A 20340-nucleotide genomic window follows, 5' to 3' on the forward strand; every position below is an offset into this window, starting at 1 on the left:
TCAAGAGAATTCTATATAACAGTTACCAATCTTGATACGTGTTTTCATAAAATGTGTTTGGTATCTGTGCAAGGTGACACATTAAAAAGAATATTTTGTACACTGTAGATGTCTACATAAATCAACTGGTTGTATGATGTTTTTGCCTGGAAAATGCTGTCAAGTTATTACTGCAACAAACATTGTAAACTAACAAAGTTTACCTATGCATGATGAAATAGACAAGATAGGAAGATGAAAATCAACTATACATTTGTACCATGTTAATATTGAACCACTTGGATGGTTTGATTACTAGAAGAAGTTTAAATCAAAAGTATTTTCTTAAACTTATGGTACATATCACTTGCAATATTTGGTCATCGAACTGTTTCGAGATTCTTTAAATCAGTTTGATGTGTGAAACATGACTCTGTATTGAACGATGTACAGTGATCTATTATTATTCACATTAACAACCTTTTTATCAGATGGAGAGTATTCCCATTAGCAATCATACCAATTCTTTATATTTGTATAAAAAAACCAATTACACATTTGTGACCTGATGCAGACAAATAAACATATCTACATACAAGAGGTATGTACGAGTTCACCTGCAATTATTTGCTTAACATCTTTCCACAATTACAATTTTGCATTTCAATATATATTTTAATGAGTGCCTTAAAAATTCAATTTATATGTTCTTTGTCTTTGTCATATTTTCTTAAAAACCGAAAAATGAATTTAACCCTTAAATGTAGGTTCCATTCTAAAATGCTTAAGTGGTTTAGATATAAGACAAAAACTGCATTTTACCCCTTTGTTTCATTTTAAAAGTCTTGCCAGATTTTTCTACAAAGGCAAACTTTATTTAAAATACAATAGGGATCATTCAGCTCTAGTTTAATTGGAATTGGTTTAGTTGTTTCAGGGTAGAAGATTTTTTACAGTTTGATAAACAAATTGTTAAAATTGTCTTTAAAAAAGCTAAGACTCCCTAAAAGATCAAATGACAGTTTGGTCATGTCAACTTATTTGTAGATCTTACTTTGCTGAACATTTTTGCTGTTTACAGTTTATCTTTATCCATGTTATCATACATATTATTCAAGAAAAAAACCAAATACTACAAAATTTCCAAAAAAATACAAATTTAGTTGCAGCAACCCAACAATTGGTTATCAAATTCATCTGAAAATTTCATGGCTGATAGAACTTTATCTTATAAACAAGTTAACCTCCCTCAGTCTTGTTCTAAATGCTTTAGTGTTTGAGATATAATTCAAAAACTGTATTTTACTCCTATGATCTATTTGAGCAATTACGGCCATGTTTTGAACGAAATGGGAAATGAAACACAAACTTTATTCTTGATACACTGAGGATTATGCAGATACAGTTTGGTAGGAATTGGTTCAGTAATTTCAGAAGAGAAAATGTTTAAAATAATTTTCACTAGACGGACTACGACGACGGACGACGACAGACGACGACGGACGACAACGGACGACGACACACGTTTGGGAAATAAACTAATTGATAAGGATATGCACAAGTTTTTATAAAATATTCTGGGTTTAAGGTTCTTAAGCTAAATGTTTGGCACTAGTTATGTTGAATTCATTGTGCTGCTGTTTGAGGATGTTGAGCTTTTCCTCTTCTATTATCAAAATTCTTCTTAGTCTTTCTTAAATAGGAGCGTTTGTTCCTCGATCGTCAGTTTGGAGGAATTTGTTGTATCATTCCCTTTAAATAAAATTTATGTTTTTTAACAAAATCTTAATTAATTCTGAAAACTTATCATAATTTCCAGTTATTAATGTTTTCATTGCAAGATCAATCATATGAATGTATTCCTTAACTTATACCTTGGTATTTAAGACATAATTCTCTCATACAAATATAACATGAGCTATCATTATTAATAAATGTGGCATTCGAAATAAGGACTTTAAGTATTGTTTCTACGGTATAAAAGGTTGGCTTGAAGTTATTTAAGATTCATAATTTTGTTGTGATAGTTTTCTTTTGATCCATTTCTTTTAGTATGTTCAAAATGTATGTATACCAATAATATAATTTTACTTTCACCAAAAAAACTTGTCCCGATTAATGCTTTTTTTAAGTTCAATGCGGAAAAACTTCTTTCCTTTGTCGATGGTTTGTTTTGTAGATTAGCAATGTAAATCATCTTTTGAATGAATATTGTACAATACATAACATTTGATAATTTGATCATGAAAGGAACGATACTGTAAACACAGCGCTTGAACAAATGAAAACCAAATTACAATAAATTTAAGTAAAGTACAATGCAATGATTGCATTGTTAGGCATCGATTACATTGTTTACGTATTTATAATTGTCTACAATGCAACATATCAGCAAAATTACCTTATTTTAAATCGTCGTTATTTGCTTTTTAGAATCACTTGAACGTTATATAATGTGCAACACGTGCTTTAACAATGATATGATGTGCGACTGGAGTACAAAATCTACAAAATTCTTTTTGATTTTAAGCCATTTTTACATGTATAAGGGAATGTTTTTTAATGATACATCGTGTATGAAGACAATGTGAATAATACCACTTTGAAATTTAAACAGACATATCATACATGATTAAATCAATTGGTCAGATGTTAATTAAACATATTGTAAAAATATTAACCAGTTTGAAAATAAGTTAATCGAAATAAAAAATTGACAACAGCACGTTTAATAATTTATTGCGTCCGAAGCGCTTTTCTGAAGCGAAAGATGTATAAGTACCGAAACCGTCAAGTAGGATGAAATGCGACGACGCTCTAATCCCGACGTCAATAACATTGTTAAAAAAAATATGAATTACCAAAGTATTGATGATCTTTAAAACTCTATAAAATTGTTGACACATTTTTTTTAATCTTGATATCCTAATTTCAGATTGTTTTCTTGAATTCCCTTTCGTCTCTAGAATCACACATAACCTTAAATTTAATATATATCTATATATATATATATATATATATATATGTATATATAAATCTTATTAAAGTTTAGACAGTCTTTTTGAATATGATAATTATGAATATTTACTCAAATAAGAAGACTTGGTCAGTTCAGACCAGAAATATCAATGTTGTTCTTATTGTAAACATGCTAATGCATATCATTAGTAAACAAGACATTTATATATTATCAAAAACGCAACGGTTGGTTTGTTTTCTTCATTAGCTTTAGACAGATAATTAAAAATACCGAATTGCCAAAATTTTATCGTGTTCGCAATTTCGTAGGGATGGCAAACTATTAGGGGCAGGGTTGGTGAGCCTTCAAACTAGTTTAACCCCGATACATAATGTGTGTGCCTGTCCTAAGTCAAGAGCCAGTGTTCTATGGTTGTCTTTTGATGCTGTATAACATATAAGGTGTAAGTGTATTATTTTGAACATAAATCAGGCCATTAATTTCTTGTTTGAATAATTTTATTTTTGTGATGTCGGGGTCGTTGAAAAACGGAGTATTTCATTGTATTTGGAATGGTTTTTACTCATTATTGAAGGTTTTACCGTGAACTATAGTTGTTATTTTCTGTGTCATTTGATCTTTTGTTGAGATTTGTCTCATCAACAATTATACCACATCTTCATTTTTTATTATTAACTTATCAGATGAGAACAAAGCAGAAAAATATGCTGAAGGCCGTACTTAGACCTATTTTTATCAATTTTTTATACATTGTGATTTGGATGGAGTGTTGTCGCATTGGCACTCATACTACATCGTCTCATGTATATCATACATCAACGGAACGGACGGGGAGGGTATCATCTCTCCCTCAGCTCTGACGACAAAAATAACACAAATAACAGATTTAAGAATTCTCTCAGGTAATGACCATGTTGACCAGCTGCCAATTACAACGTATAAACAATTATGTTTCTAAGACCCAGTGGAGTAAATAATTCAAGGTTCAAGGATTACAATTTAATACGCTAAACGTGCGCTTCGTCTTCATAAGACTCATTCTGCAGTGGCACTCAGATCAAAATAGCTTTAAACTAGTACAAATTTGAAAAGCATTTAGGACCCAAAGTTTCAAAAAAGTTGTGACAAATACAGCTAAGGTAATCTATTCCTGGGATAAGACAATCCTTATTTTTTCGAAAAATTCTAAGTTTTGTCAATAGGAAATTTATAAAAACACGATTCTGTCAATTTCACCCTGATAAAACGTAAATGATGAATATCCAGTTATCAGGAATCACACAATACCAGATTGACAAACATCGCTGGTCCAACCCTATATGCAACCATCAATTATATACATCATACATAATTGAGAACTCCTTTAGCCTTAACCTGACCTTGTATGAATGTCAAAAAGAAATAAAAAAGTTTCTAAATCAAATTGAAGAAATAACGTTTCAGAATAGACAACCATACAAAATGTAGGCTTTTGAAGTCAAAATTTGTATACAATAAGACGAATTAAGAAATAATTCATGGAAGCCATAGATTGTTGGAAATTTACACATGGGCTGGGCCGTGATATTCGTTAATGTTATTCTGAGCGTAAGCGTAAGCGTATTTCGATTCTAATAGAACAAATATGGTCATTAAAATACTAAAGCGAGGGTGGGTATGCTGTGTATGTGGCTGTTCCTTTTTACTCCCTGTTAGATAAAGCTCAAATATCTTTATAAATATGTAACTTGCGTAGGTTATTTCGAGAATAACTGCTAGAAAAAAACTTTTTAATTCTTTAAGTTCTCAAACCCAACATTTGCCATTTTTAATTTACATGTTTTTCTCGTAAGCTTCCGTCAAATCGAAAGTTGGCATTTTGTAACTAAGGAGCCGCCATGTTGAGTTGCTGAAATGGGTAAATATGCGAATAATGCAATAGAATAGGAAATAAAACAAAACCTACCTAAAAAAATCAGATTTAATACAATATCATACGAATTCCGATGGTTCACGTAACAGAAAACTTTTAAGTTTAGCGGTTTCATTTGTATAACGTCATGTTTTGAAGAATTAAATGCGCCAAAAAGATTAATAGACTTTCGCGGAATTTTATCTAATTTTCATTTTGTTCATTTCTCCGAGCTCTTGTGCATTACTTCTTTTTATTATGCATACGAATAAGAATAAAAGTTATTTTGTCTTTTTAATTGCACTTTTTAAAACAATAAAATCGGCAAAGGATCTGCAAATAGATTCCAATACATGTAGATTTACGTGGGAAGTATATTGTAACATCCATTTTTATGCATATCCATGAGTCTGCGCTAATTATATTTTATCGATAATTTTATCACAGTGTTGTATACAAAGCTAAAGAAGCACGTCATATTAGAAACCCTTACAATGTCATTCAGAATACTCATAATGACGGCATACAAATACAGTACAAAGAATGTTACCCACTTAGCACCCTGTAGTTCACAGTGATGTACCAAATGCACGACGCGGCTTTTATTTGGTAATATGTTATCCCTCAATATATATATATATATATGTATCAGACACTGGTTCCTTTATAGTGTACACATACCTCATAAAGCTACATGTAGGACAGATCATGTATATGAACAAATAATTTGATTATGTATAAAAGACTAATTTATACCAATATCGATATCGCATTAGGCATCCAAATATCATTGAATGTTTTTAATATATTAAAGCTTTTTCTTTTCATTAAATTTACAACACCATATTTAATTGATTAAAATGTTATTCATAATCATGATAATTCTTGCTTAATAATTTTAAAAAATAATTCTAAAGGTTTATCATTGCTCTTGTTTGCGTTTTTTATATATTGAAAAAGTTCAATAAATGTGACATTATAACAAATAAAAACTGTTGACTAAAAGTATTATTGGTTCTTTTTCAATATGAATAAAAATATTAATAAATTTTTTATTTACACTCATTTTATTCATACTGGTTATACAAAGCGTTACATGAAAATGTCTTCATCTATACAACTGACCGATGTGAATTGTAGTAATAATTTCTGTTTTGACCCTAATCATTTAGCCACTGTAAAAGTCAACAAATTCAAATTTTTAACCAACTTTCGTGAACACGGACATCAAGAACATGTACATGTACGGTGATTTTAAAGGTGAAGAAGACATGCACATTTGATTTTTGTATCAAATGATGGAAACATTTTCAATATTCGATTTCTGTATACAGGTTTCAATATTTTCATTGGTTGATCATCATGCGTTCATTATACATTTACTCCTTCATAACAACATTGTATTTTATCAGTTTACCATTGTAAGTGTCTCTGAGAACAGGTAATGTAATTATATATATTTTGTTGAACATTGTTTATTTACATAATAAGAAAATGTAATGTTGGTATATCTTTTGATCGCACCGATCATTCCTATTCTGTTTGTGAAAAAGTCGGATGTTTTTTTAAATGATTTTTTTTTGTTTTTAAAACTTACTTCCAAAAAAAGTGCTTAAACAAATACTAGACCTTATTCATGTCACATACACTTATTTGTGTCTGCTGTGTGATGCCAAATTGTTATAGAAATGCATGTGATTTCACGATGAATTTCCATACAAATACATCTGACCATTTGCTACATAATCAATAAAATTCTTAGTCATGCTCTGAGTTAAAGGCTAGAAATGTTTCCAATAAATTTAAAGCTCCAAATAGTCAATCTCAGATTTGATATATTAAGTCGTAGTCTGATAGTTTAGTTGGAGAACTTGTGTTTAATTTTCTTACAGCTACATAATTTTTAATGTAGATATACATGTAGGTGTGACATAAGACATTTTCTTCAACTTGATAGCTACCACATATATTTCATGTTAGGTCAATGTCTTATATAAAAAAAATTTCTTTCGTTTTATAAATTGACCAATAACTGCTTGATATTGTTCATTTAAGTCTTGTAAAAAAATTGCTTTCGACTTCCTTTCTACCAAAAATATTACATTTAAGGTCGGATTTGATTAAGAAGTTTTTGAACAAACTAACAGCTACACGGGATTCATTCTAGATCTAATTTTGAAATCTGATAGAAGGCATTTCTTCCAACAAAAAACTGCCATAAATATTATAGTTTAAGCATAATTTGATTACAGATTTTTAATTCAATTAACTTTCAATGATTTAATTTTTGTATCGATCGATATACGTTGTTAATCATCTGAATACCGTTTTATAGTATTCTTGTATTTGTCTTAATCAATATATGATTTACTACTTTTTGGTGTTTTTTTTTTTGGTGATATCCGTTCGACGTCGGTCTGTATAAATACATCTCGTCATTGTGTTATGGCTAAAAATATCTATTCTTGTCTTTAATTTTTGCTAATGTGCTCTGTCTATATGCTTCTTTTTTGTGTTACAATGTTACATATACCGCATGTCTGTACCTACACTTATACTTATACATCCAGTCATTGTGTTATTATGCAATCCTATCCTTAAGTTTACTTTCTGACCAGTTATTTTGAATGAACAAAGTTAATCTGTGACAGAACTTATGAATGCTCTGACCAGTCCAAGGACCACAATCAAGTTAAGAATGCAAAAATGAACCATAGCATAATAATACAATGACTGGATGTGTAAGTATAAGTGTAGGTACAGACATACATACACGGTTACATATACCGTATGTCTGAACCTACACTTATACTTATACATCCAGTCATTGTGTTATTATGCTATTGTTCATTTTTGCATTCTTAACTTGATTGTGGTCCTTGGACTGGTCAGAGCATTAATAAGTTCTGTCACAGATTAACTTTGTTCATTCAAAATAACTGGTCAGAAAGTAAACTTAAGGATAGGATTGCACAAATATGTACAATATGAGCCTCTGTTGACATATCTAACACAATTACTTCGATGTATTGTGTCGTGTTCATAAGTCGTTACTTCGAATATGAGCAACTGAATGTGTTGTTTTTTTGTCTATTTTTCAAATTTTTTATATTCAATAAGAATGACGATAGCTATATCAAAAATGCCTCATGTCAACAATAATGGTTTATTGAATAAATTAAATATCTATTCTATTTCTCTAAATAACATGAATAATGTCATTAAGAATACTATGAAAAAAATCATTGCATTTTAAAAATAGTTGTTTCTTTGGAAATCAAATCATGCAGTTTGCCCATTTATTTTTTTTAGTTTATTACATATAGATTCCACAACTGCAACTCGTGTATTACGATATTTCTCCACTCGAGACAGTTAAATTTTAATATGTAAAGCGTTAGGCTTGCCGAGCTTTTTAAATAGTTAAAACTGTTGAGAGTGGTGAAATATCGTAATACACGAGTTACAGTGGTGGAATCTGTTTCTCTAATGATTTTTATCCTCCCTTTACAAAGATTTGAGGAAAGTTGTGTACTTTTGATGTGACATCATCGGGCATGGTCGAATTTTTCATGACGTCACAAAAAGAAAATTCAGAAGAAAACAAGAAAAATTAACGTCACAATTAAATTTTAACCAATCTTTTGCCGAGAACAGATTTTTCACTGGTGAGGAGAAATATTTTCCTCAAATCGGTCAGGAAATGTTAAAATAGCACAAAGGTTAGAGAAACACTGAAACTTAATTTTGTTTGTTGAATAATTTGATTATTTGCTAGTATAATTATTTTATAATTAAATACTCTTCAACTTTGTATTAAGTGTTAGATTTTGGCCTTAATTAACGGTTGATATTAGCATTTAGTGCAGTATAATGTGTACCCTTAAAAATATCTTATGTTTGTTCAGGTTGTGTAAGTAACTTAATAATGTTAAACTTATTTTGCTACGACATTGCAACTCCAGGGATTTTTTTTATATTAAGCTAAGTTTTGTAATTTCTTTCAATTATGTATTTGCCTGATGATGTACACACCCTAAAATTTCATACCGTCAAATAATTTGTTTTTAGTATCAAGGTACAAATGTTATAATTCTTGTATTTGTTTAAGCACCAGCGGTGTTGACTTAGCAATACATCTAACATATTCCAGTAGTTATCGAACGTTGGATGCATTTTTGTATGCATTGCTTGGAGTGCTAAGGTGGCGTACAACTTTACTTTGGTGTTAATCTGATTTGAATGGCATGTTAAATATTTTATAAATTTGTTGACCCTAACAGCAGAAACACGATATATTGAGCCATCATGAAAATGCATTTCAACTGATTTTTCTAAAAATATTATTTTATAACAGGGATTTTAATGCAAAAAAATACAAGTAAATCATAGGGGACTAGCTGTCAGTGACTGTGAGTACTTTCAGATGCTAGTATGTAAGTAATGTATTTATTTTCATTGTGGTGATGTATAAGTACCCTACCACGTCCACTCTGTGTTTTGTTACTTGCGTTGTCTGATGCGTTCTGCCCATTTCAACTGATTTATAGTTTGTTCATAGGTTGAACTGTCACACCACTATCCCAGGGTAGTGAGAGGCTTGGGCGCTCGCTATAATGTTTAACCCCGCCCTATTATGTATGTGCCTGTCCGAAGTGAGGAGCCGGAATTCAGTTGTTGTCGTTTGTTGCTGTATATTATATTTGTTTAACATATGTAATTTCGAGGTTTTTTATCAATGACGGTATGATTGCGGTATGGGTGTTACTCGTTGTTGAATCCGTGCTAATTTATATGTCTCTATTTGGTGTCTTGTGGAGAGTTGTCTTATTGACTTTGTACCATATCTTCTTATTTTTATATTATACGTTCATTTTAAAATTTGTAATTTATGTAATAAGACCAATGTAAATGTTTCAGATTCAAACCATGTCGAATTGTTGGCACATGATTATGTTTGCCCTTACTATATACCATGTATCAAACGGAGGAAGTAAGTAACATTTTATATATGTAAACCTCAGATCTGTGTAAGGCCTCAAATCTGTGTCCGTTTCTCAAATATATGCCTCATCGTGACGTCAATCGATAATCTATATCTGTTAAAATGATTCGGTGTCAAATCTGTATCCGATTTTAAATCGTGACGCCATTCGCAAATATGTGTCCATTAAAAAAGATAAAGTCTCAAATCTGTATTTTATTGTGTTTGAAATCTTTTTTCAAGTTTGTTTCGCAATGCGCAAATGTTTGCCCGTCTTATAAGTTCGGAATAGTTGTTCGTTGTCTAAACATTTTCTTTGATTGTTATTTAAGTCTTGATTTCCTTTATATACATTTAGATCATTGATCATAAGAGTAAAGTGAAAAAAAAACATTTTACCATTCTGTCAGAAAACGGCATTTTCCATTCCTCAATACATTTTGTTTACTCCCAAATTTTGAAGTTATTTTTTTGGCCTTCCCAATCTATACAATCTAAGTCATTTCCGCCAAAAACGCCTCTGGATTTGGATCCTTTCAAATACCTTTTTGCGCTTATTAGATATAATGTATCCTTCATTTGGAATAGTGTCCTACTCCGCCATTATTCCTTTTATGTAGTGACGTAATATATTTAATAACGTTTTTTTATGTTTCACGTCGATGAAAGGACATAGATTTGAGACAAATTTGGTCGTAGATTTAAATAACTAAGAGCATATATGTCAGACAATACATGACATAGATTTGAGCAAATAAAGGACATAGATTTGGGAAAGGATATACAGTTGAGGCCGGACATAGATTTGAGGCTTACATATACAACTGACTTAATTGTAAATAAGGGTCACAATACATCGCAATAACCACTATATTATTGTAAGTCTATTGTTATACGACATAAATCTTATAAAACGTAATTATGAAGTTCGGGTCAGTGTAAACTAAGTTGGTGTAATTTTCAATCAATGAATACATGCATATAATCTTTTGTCAAAGCAAATACAAAGTAATTTATATACAAAGATTCTATTATAATGGAAATGTATACGACTATCATGCAATGAGAAGTTATACCAGATTTGAAACCAAGTTTAATCCATCATTTTAAACATTATAAAATGCCTATACCAAGTCGCGAATATGACAGTTGTTATCATTTCGTTTGATGTGTTTGAGCTTTTGATTTTGCAATTTGGTAAGGAACTTTCTGTTTTAAATTTTCCTTGAAGTTCGTTTTTATTTTATTTTATACTTATGGGGTCATAGCATTTGCCTCTTACCGATTATTTCGTGTCACAGCATGTCATTTCATTTTGCATACATTTAAGTTTGAAAGAAAAAAGTCATACGGATCAAAATATTTGTATATAAATTACATTGTATTTGCTATGAAAAAAAATTGAAAAAAGTTTTTCGAGAAACATGTTTAATATTATACTTTTATTAAGGACTCACTCGTCGATGTGAGGCGTCAAATGGAAGATGCGGAAAGAACACACATTTAAGTTGTTCTAACATGTTTGGCCCAGGATGGACAGAGAAAGGCAAATGCTGTGGTAAAAGATCGTGTTGTGTTTGTAAGTATGCATTATAATTGCTATCTTACAGTTGAAATGGTATGATTGAAGAATATCGACTTAACATACTATCTAGAATGTGCCTGTCCTAAGTACGGAGCCTGTAATTTAGTGATTTTCTGTTGTTTTTTTTTTGGTTTTCATCGAATTTATTTTGCATTTATCCAAGTTGTGAAATTCAAATTATACCTTCGTAAGTTAGATAGAGGTTTCCCAATTTGCTACGTATCAGGTACGGTTGGTACGTAACACAACCGATGTTGCTGTTTTGGAGATATTATTTAATGCATGAGATTATTGTTTTCATCATGGTAAAATTAAAGAAATCGAATTGCATATCAGCGATAACAAGCTTAATCTTTTTATATAATTACGATTTCAATGCTTCTAGAACACTTTATTCGTGATTTTAAACGAGAATATTTATTGTGAGCACACAAGAATGAATCAAACAGTCCTTACTGGAACTGAGTTGCCTCCACCTTTATATTAGATTCTAAATATAGATTTGCGTTTCTGTTTGTTTGGCTTTTACTTTGTTTTGTGTATATTTAGAAAAAAAACTTAGAATAGATTATGTTTTCTAATACTTAAATAGAATTTGGAATAATTAAAAAATATTTATTAATAATTTAAACTGGTGTCGTTATAAATTGTATGCGTTAAAATGGCAAAATTGTGTTGAAAATTACATAGACTTTTTTCCTTTAACGCAACACACGTGGTAAAAATACCAATCTATCTATTTCCTGATATTTTGTCACTGACCTTTTCGGGGCGGATGTAATCATTAGAAAAAAAAGTTGTTGATTATATTACTTTAAGAATGAATATGAATTTTATGACACTAACGAAAACCATTTCTTGAGTCGAAATATCTATCATTACAATATGATCGATTTCATCTTTTTCGTTTATCATTATATCGCTATATATTGTTTTTACATCAACATTGGTAAATGTGTGTACATCACGAGCTTGCGAGTAGTTTATACAGTAGTTATAATCTGCGAGGGATAATCTTAACCAATATCCATCCATAAATCATTTTATCGTACAGCAATGCTAGACAGACTTCTTTCATCCCAGCATATTTTTTCACTGATTACGGTAATAATTTGACTCTATTTTTGTACTAATGCAATATGACTCTTTTAACTCTTGGCATTGTTCTACGGGAAATACTATGTTGCGTCTTTTGCACCAGTTACAACTGATTTCTGTACACAAAATTATGGATTATTTTCATCGGTTGGTAAATGTTTCTAGGTAATTTGTTCAGGTTTATATGCTTCATGAATACGATCTTACGAAACATACTTCAACTATTGGCTTTCTTCTTTTTCACGGCTTTCTGCGAAAAAGGTATATGAACTGTTTCTAAAATGTATATAGCAAAGTCATTTAAGAAGTTTTTATTTAAATTTCTAGTCCGAGGATACAGGTAATTTTTCAAAAAAGGAAGGATGTCAAGTTACTACGATATCAGTTATAGCTCTATGCATACTTGCTCAAAGGCAAATTATATCTTTGCTATCAGGTAATGAAAGTAAAAAGTAACTATAGGCTCTAAATTCTACAATATCTTTAATCACTTCAATCTCATTTTTGTTATTTTTCTCTTGCATATTTTGCCGCACACTACGAAAGTATAAACACTGTCATTTAATGGCAATAACTTAAGGGTTATAACCGAATTTTTAGGGGGAAATAACTCTTAACTATAAACATTTCGTACCAACAGTTACTGAGAACGGTTGCTTAAAAGCATAATCGAGTAACCACAATATTGTTTATTATGAATAAAGGAAGTGACCACATGCAATTAGAACCAAATAACAGCCAAAAATTCTCAAAATAGTTCTGTATATGATTCATAAAACATACGTTGATATTAAGTGTATACATCAATTATTCCCAAAATTAAATGACGGCTCCCAGTTCGTACTACGGTTGGTACGATAGCACATCGTGATACCTCTAAAAGCATGAATAGGGAAGAGAACATGGAAATAATGTTCGTCTATTTATTTGTTGTAATAATAATTAAGATATGACTTTAAGATATATATTGTAGTTCAATGTGAGGATTTACAGATTGATAACGGAAAAGCCATTATAAATGGTATAGGAGTTGGTTCTACTGCAACTTTGTCCTGCGAAAATGGGTATCGTCTTCTAGGAAAAACAGTACTTGCTTGCTCACAAAACGGATGGAGTGACTATATTCCTATATGCTTTGGTACGAACTCTATATATTCTATATATTGTAGGTGGTATGAAGCTATAAACCTTCACAAACCTAACTATATTTTAATAACATCTGGTTTAAACAATATTTTTATTCAAATAAATTGAATTGGATTCGGCAACAGGCATAGGCTATGTCAGCCCTCTCGTAAATAACATCTAACTATCTCTTAAAGTACTGAGTTCACAAAAGTAAACTGTCAGTGTTATATTTACTAGAATTTGAAATATATGCATGTCAATCACATTCTAAAAAATAATGAAATCGTTCTATAACGATTCTCTCGTTATAATGCGTCACAAAAAATATTTTCAACATTTATTTTTTGTAAACACTACTTAAATAGTTTAGGCTTCATAATATTTGTTTACATTTTATGTCGTTATATTGAACAATATCTGAAATATTATTATTTCCATTTTCCATCTTTCATCTACAATTATTTTTTTATTCAGTCATCTTTTTGGAAAATTATAAGTTAAGGTATTAACTAGAGGATATAACTATTGACAATTAAACACACTTCCATATATTTCTTCCAATAAAATAATATAATTTAAATGTTCACCCCCTCCCCCCAAATTCATGTTGTCAGGTGTTGTTTTCTGAAAAATAAATCATTCAAAATATATCGAAATTAAGTAAACAGGCTTCCGATTTTCACAAATATGATAGATTATGTAGAAAACTTGTGCCTTACTGGTTTAATTTTGTTTTAACTAAAGCATTTGATTAAATTCTGGATTTAATTGGGTCTTTTAAATTTTGCCAAAGGGATAATTTCCCTTCTGTTACCACTCGTTTTTTCTCACCTGTTTGAAAGTCAAAGATTTTATTTCTTGTAATGCAATGAGAAGAACATCTCTAATGCAACGAGAAGAGTATCATTTCCTGACTGTACATGTATGACTCCATATGTTTAGGTGAATGGCAGCCAATTTGAAAAGTCCGAACTCCCCAAAGATCAGAATTTAGAGAGAAATGATTTTGTTGTTCTTTCCTGTTACAGTCTGTTTGTGTACCTTCTGAGAATATTTCATTGTCAGCACTATAACAGTAAATGTGTTTTTATAGTATCTTATTACATTGAGATGTAAATTGCAGTAGAATTCTACACAATTCGAATACAAGTACAAACAATACTGCGTATTTATTTTCTGTCACGGTCTGTCATGTTACCTGATTAAAAGTAACAGCATAACCGTAATCAGTAACATGAAGGATGTTAAAGACCATTTCACTGATGAATCTTCTATATACCATTTCATTTAATATAATATATGAAAATAATATAAAACAAAACTCAGCATAATATATACAGTTGCTTTTTTACCTTTTGATAACAGCAGAGAAAATTGTGCAATTGTAGTATAGTAGATGATAACATAAAGGAATCTATTTTAGAACTTTTCCTAATCTAGGCAGATTTTTCATCTTGAAATTACAGTTTCAAGAGATAAATAACATTGTTTGTTGTTATTTTCTTATTGTGACCAATCTGAAATAATGTATTTTTCTTAAACTATGAAATAAAGCAATTAAAAAAAATCCTCCTTGTTACCAACTCTGTCTTGTTACTCTATATTCGTTCATGTTACCGACAAATCTGACTTAGTATATTACTTGACCTGTTTTTATTGCAAATGATAAAATAGATAATTGGCAATTGAAAAACTATTGTAGGATATAATAGTAAACCATAAATAGTATCTTAAACTTATTCTTTATTCCTATTAGAAACCTTCTAAAATTAATTCACTTTGGTAACATGGAAAGAACTGGAATTGTTTTGTACCATTTTTAAATTTTTCATTGTTTTTATCAAATTTAACAATTGTTTGAATTACAGACAACGGTTCCTAGATCCTAAATGTGCGTTCTACGATTTGAGCTATTAAAATACAGAGTCTAAAGACATTGTTTGGTTTTTTTCTTGTTGCCAAAAATTAAACTTTTTCAGATATTGTCTCAAATACTAAAACAATGTTGCAGAAAGTTTTACTTTTGATCTTTTGAGTTTCTAAGAAAACACACACAAACTTGCTCACATATTGTTTAAACTAGTAAATAAGGACGAATTCAAGTCATTGCCAACGCAAAATATTTGATATCTTGATTCTATAGCATGTCCAGAAACTGTTGTTACGTTTGATGGATCAACATACACATTCTCGTGTGGACGTTTTAACTGGTATACAGCAGAGGTATCATTATTTATTTATTTTAACATACCGCAATGGTGATTTTTGTGTAGTATGCTTGTATATTGCTGGATTTTTTGGTGTGCCATACCTTGAACAATAAGTATAATTGACTCTCCGGTATACATGTACAAAACACAAATGTAATATTAAGAAAAAATGATCACCTTAGAGTCAGAATTAAGTTTCCGGGTATGGTTATATTTCATAAATTGTTACCTTGTGAATTAGCACTTAACAACTTCCGGTCCTATTACATCTAGCAAAAAGTACAATATCAAAAATACCGCACTCCTAGATTCAAAACGGAAGTTCATAATCTAATGGCAAAATCTAAAGCTCAAACATATCAAACGAATGAATAACAACTGTCATATATCTGACCTGGTACAGGCGTATTCCCACTTTTAAAATGGTACATTATACCTGGTTTTATAGCTAGCTTAACCTCTCACCTGTATGACAATCGCATAAGACTTCTTTAATTAGTCATTCACCTATAATGATGATCTTCTGTGGTCAATAATCCAGACTGCAATGAAAGGATGAATGTATGCTTGCCTCAATGCTTGAGATTATTGATCTGTTCAATAGTCTTCTTAAGGTTTGCCTCACATTTTTTTTATCTTTTACTCAACAAAGACACAATGTCTTCAAGATTTGAAAAATGTAATCCATGATTTCAAATCTTGCAATTGTAACGTCTCAACTGACCCCTTGTTATGGAGTTTATATATCTCAATTGACATTGCACGCTCGTGTTCACAGTTTACTGACTTATTAAGTAGGGGTGTACCCTTACAAAAAATTATTTAACACAATTAGGAATAAAAACGAGTGAAATCGACAGTAAATAACATTCACCGTCATCACGCATGTGTCGATTTTAGAATCATTAGCGTCAGTATATTTTTTGTTTTACTGATTGTGTCCTTTTTCCGATTCTAACCTTTTTACTGATTGTGGCGTTGGATTGTGGCTGATGTAAGCGTGGTAGAAGGTGCTTAAACTGATGTTGTATCCTTTTTCTTTCTTTTACTTAACTTCATGCGATATCGTTAAATTACATTTATCAGCTTGGTGTATCTCTTGTTATTAGATTTACGAGATTTGAACATTGACAAGTTACTGTTACCTTGATTTATTTCTTGAATTGCAGGAATACACAATACAAGGTACAAGTATTGCATTCAATCGAAAAAGATAAGCGTCTACTGCTTTAATATCTAAATTATCATGCAAATCTTCACCCAGTCAAATTTTAAGAATGTGAAAAAATACGCACAACTAGCAGTTACTCTATTTACGTGATAGGGGTTGCTACTCACAAAGGAGCTATTAAATCAAGAGTTCCAAGTGGTAAAGTTGAAATCATCCCTTTGTAAATTTTACTTACGCCATCACGAGTTGGTTGATCGTTACAGAATATACTTTTCTAGAATGACACCTATTGAATTAGATTTATGAACGGGTTTGTACTAATATGAGCAACAGGAAAGGTGCCACATCTGGAGCATTATCAACTACCCCTTCCGGAGCACCTGCGATAAAAGCCAGTTTTTGGTAGAGTTCGTGTTGCTCAGTTATTAGTTTTCTACGTTCTGATTTGTATACTTTTGGTTTTCTGTTGGTCTTTTCTCGAGTTATGGGTGTGAACGCCTCTTAGGTATCTTTCGCCTCTCTTTTACAGATCAAACGACAATTTCAGTACCTAAAATTAAAGACTGTTGAAGATTTTCTCTCTCTTTCTAGAGTTAAACCACACAGGTACCGTATCAGTCAACCAGTGTTTGGTAGTGACCGTTTAACATGTTATGTGTTGATTTCAGGCGTCATGTCTTTGTAAAATATTCCAAAAAAATCAAACTTTAAACAAGTCAGATGTCAATTTGAAATAGATAAAAGACACATCCCTCTTTGATGGTTTGATTTCCATCAAAATTCAAATATTTACAACACATATTCATGGGAGGTTTCTTTTTGAAAAGAGGAGATAAACCAACATTGTATTAAAATGTAAATGTAAGCTATTTCCAAAATCATTAAAAATTATCTAAAATATTTTTGTTCTCGAGTAAAGCATAAACAAACACTACATAAACGTAGTTTATATATACGAAATTGTGTTAAGAAATGTGTTTACTGAGCTAAATATTGTCTATTGTAGAATTACTGTGAAAGTCAAGGCGGAAATCTGACATCGATTGAAACAAGGGAAGAAAACCAATTTTTAAAATATGTAGTTACTTTGATAAGGACGACAAAAGAAGCTCATCCTAGTAAGGATTTATTTAACATATTTACGAGATCATCTAATGTTTCTATATAATCATTTTTCAAAGATTTTTCAAAATTTCAAATACTTTTGAGGTTGATTTGTATATTGGCGTTATGATTTAATTTAGAATACATAATGTTACATGCTGTACACAACGACTGTATGCCAATACATACAAATCATAATAAAAAAAACAAACAGCGTGTTTCAATTGGTAAGTTTCTATTATGTATTTAAATGACATAATAAGACTTGAATTCTTATTTTTCGGAATCATTTAAGGAGCATGCAATTTTGTTAACCTGGCTGAAATCGATGAAGGATACCAATTGACAAAATACACTGGTTAACACACACACACACACTGAAATAGTATCATAGTTGAATCAAACTAATAGAATTTTCTTTATATTATGATCATGGAAATTATATAACTTGGCATCACAGCACACAATGAAGGTAGTCGGAATACATGCATTGCGCTCGTCAAATTCATATCAATTGGCATCACTGAACACAATGAAAGGTATACCTAGTTTTGCTCTCATGAAAATCATTTCACCTTTTGAAATAAAGAAAAAAAACAGGGCAAATATTTAACAATTTATAACGTGAATTTCATGCTTTACAAATACTACATTTTGATATGAATTCTTTATCTTGTCATATTACAGTATAACCTATGGCAGCCTCTTAGTTATGTGCACCCCTCTTGCATGGTCAACATCCAATGGTGAACATTCATTGGGGTATTCAATCTAGAGATGTTGGCCCTTTATTGGGGGTCATAAATCATAAGTAGATTTTTTATCTAATTATGTTACCTGTTAAAATCAATCAGGGTTGAAGTTTTCAGCTTGTATGTTTCATTAAAATTCACCTGTACAGATAACCCAGGTTTCTTTTAAAATAAACATTTTACCTTTGTTTGAAAATGTAGAATAAAATATTGTTTTAGTCTGTTAATTTATTATTATTTTTTTGTCTTTAATTTTATTTAATTTTTTAATTTTTTAATTTTTTTTTCTTTCCCTTTTGTATGTTTTGTTTCATTTGCTTTTTTATTTCTTATTCTTTTAATTTCTTCTTGGTAAGAATCTTGAGTAGAAATGGAAAAAAAGTCAAAGATAAAGTTATTCACTAGCATTTGAAATAAACAGACTTATAATAATTGTTTTTTAAGTAAAAGGTTTATATAAATGTACATATATACATGGTATTCAATTGTTTGTTAACATTATTAAATAAGTTATTACTGTTAATAATAACTAATAATCATGCAAGTGATATTTAAAAAAAAAATGAAAGTAATTAAGTCGATTTCTTAACAAAATAAAATGATCAATATCAATCATTTAACAATAAATTTTGATAACATCTAATATCATTCAGGAAAACTACAAGTATCATTATATGGTTTAGGAAAAAACTAATTTTGTTTATCTAAATTTTTTTCAAATCTCAAAACAAGAGTTGTGCACAAACAATCACTGAAAAGACTTATTTTCCAAATGCCCACCTAGTTATAATCAAATGTTGATAAAAGTTCATTAAAAATGCTAATCATAATGAAAAATGTTCTTATCTAATCTAAAAACAAGAGTTGTGCACAAACAATCACTGAAAAGACTTATTTTCCAAATGCCAACCTAGTTGTCATCAAATTTTGATAAATGTTCATTACAAATGCTAATCATAGTGAAAAATGTTCTTAAATATCTGAATAAAGTGAATCTTATGAAAAGAAATTGTCTTGAAACTTATTAAATATGTTATCTTCAGTTTGGTTAATTTCTTTCAAAATTTGTCTCCAGAAAAAAAGCGCACTTCTAAAGATGACACAGGTGACACTTTTATGGTCTATTAATTAAATCATATTTCTTTTTCAGTGTATTATATTACATATAGTGCTGGACTGGCATGATACATATTCTTGGTATACATGTAAAATGAATTTAAAGACAAATCTAAACATAAATACTTAATATGATAAAAACTGTAAACTTGATTGTGTCAATAGGTAGAGAATTTTTGGTCATAATCTAGAAATAGAAAATAGTAGACAATACAAAATTCCTAGAAAGTATAGAATGTGTAAACTGTGCCTCTTGTAGGTCAATGAAGAAGACCTATTCCTTGATTGTAAAATTAACAAAACAACTTTGAGATAATCCATTTGAAAATTATTTACCTTCTC

Source organism: Mytilus galloprovincialis, chromosome 12 (assembly GCF_965363235.1).
Source record: "Mytilus galloprovincialis chromosome 12, xbMytGall1.hap1.1, whole genome shotgun sequence".
Classification (NCBI taxonomy): Eukaryota; Metazoa; Mollusca; class Bivalvia; order Mytilida; family Mytilidae; genus Mytilus; species Mytilus galloprovincialis.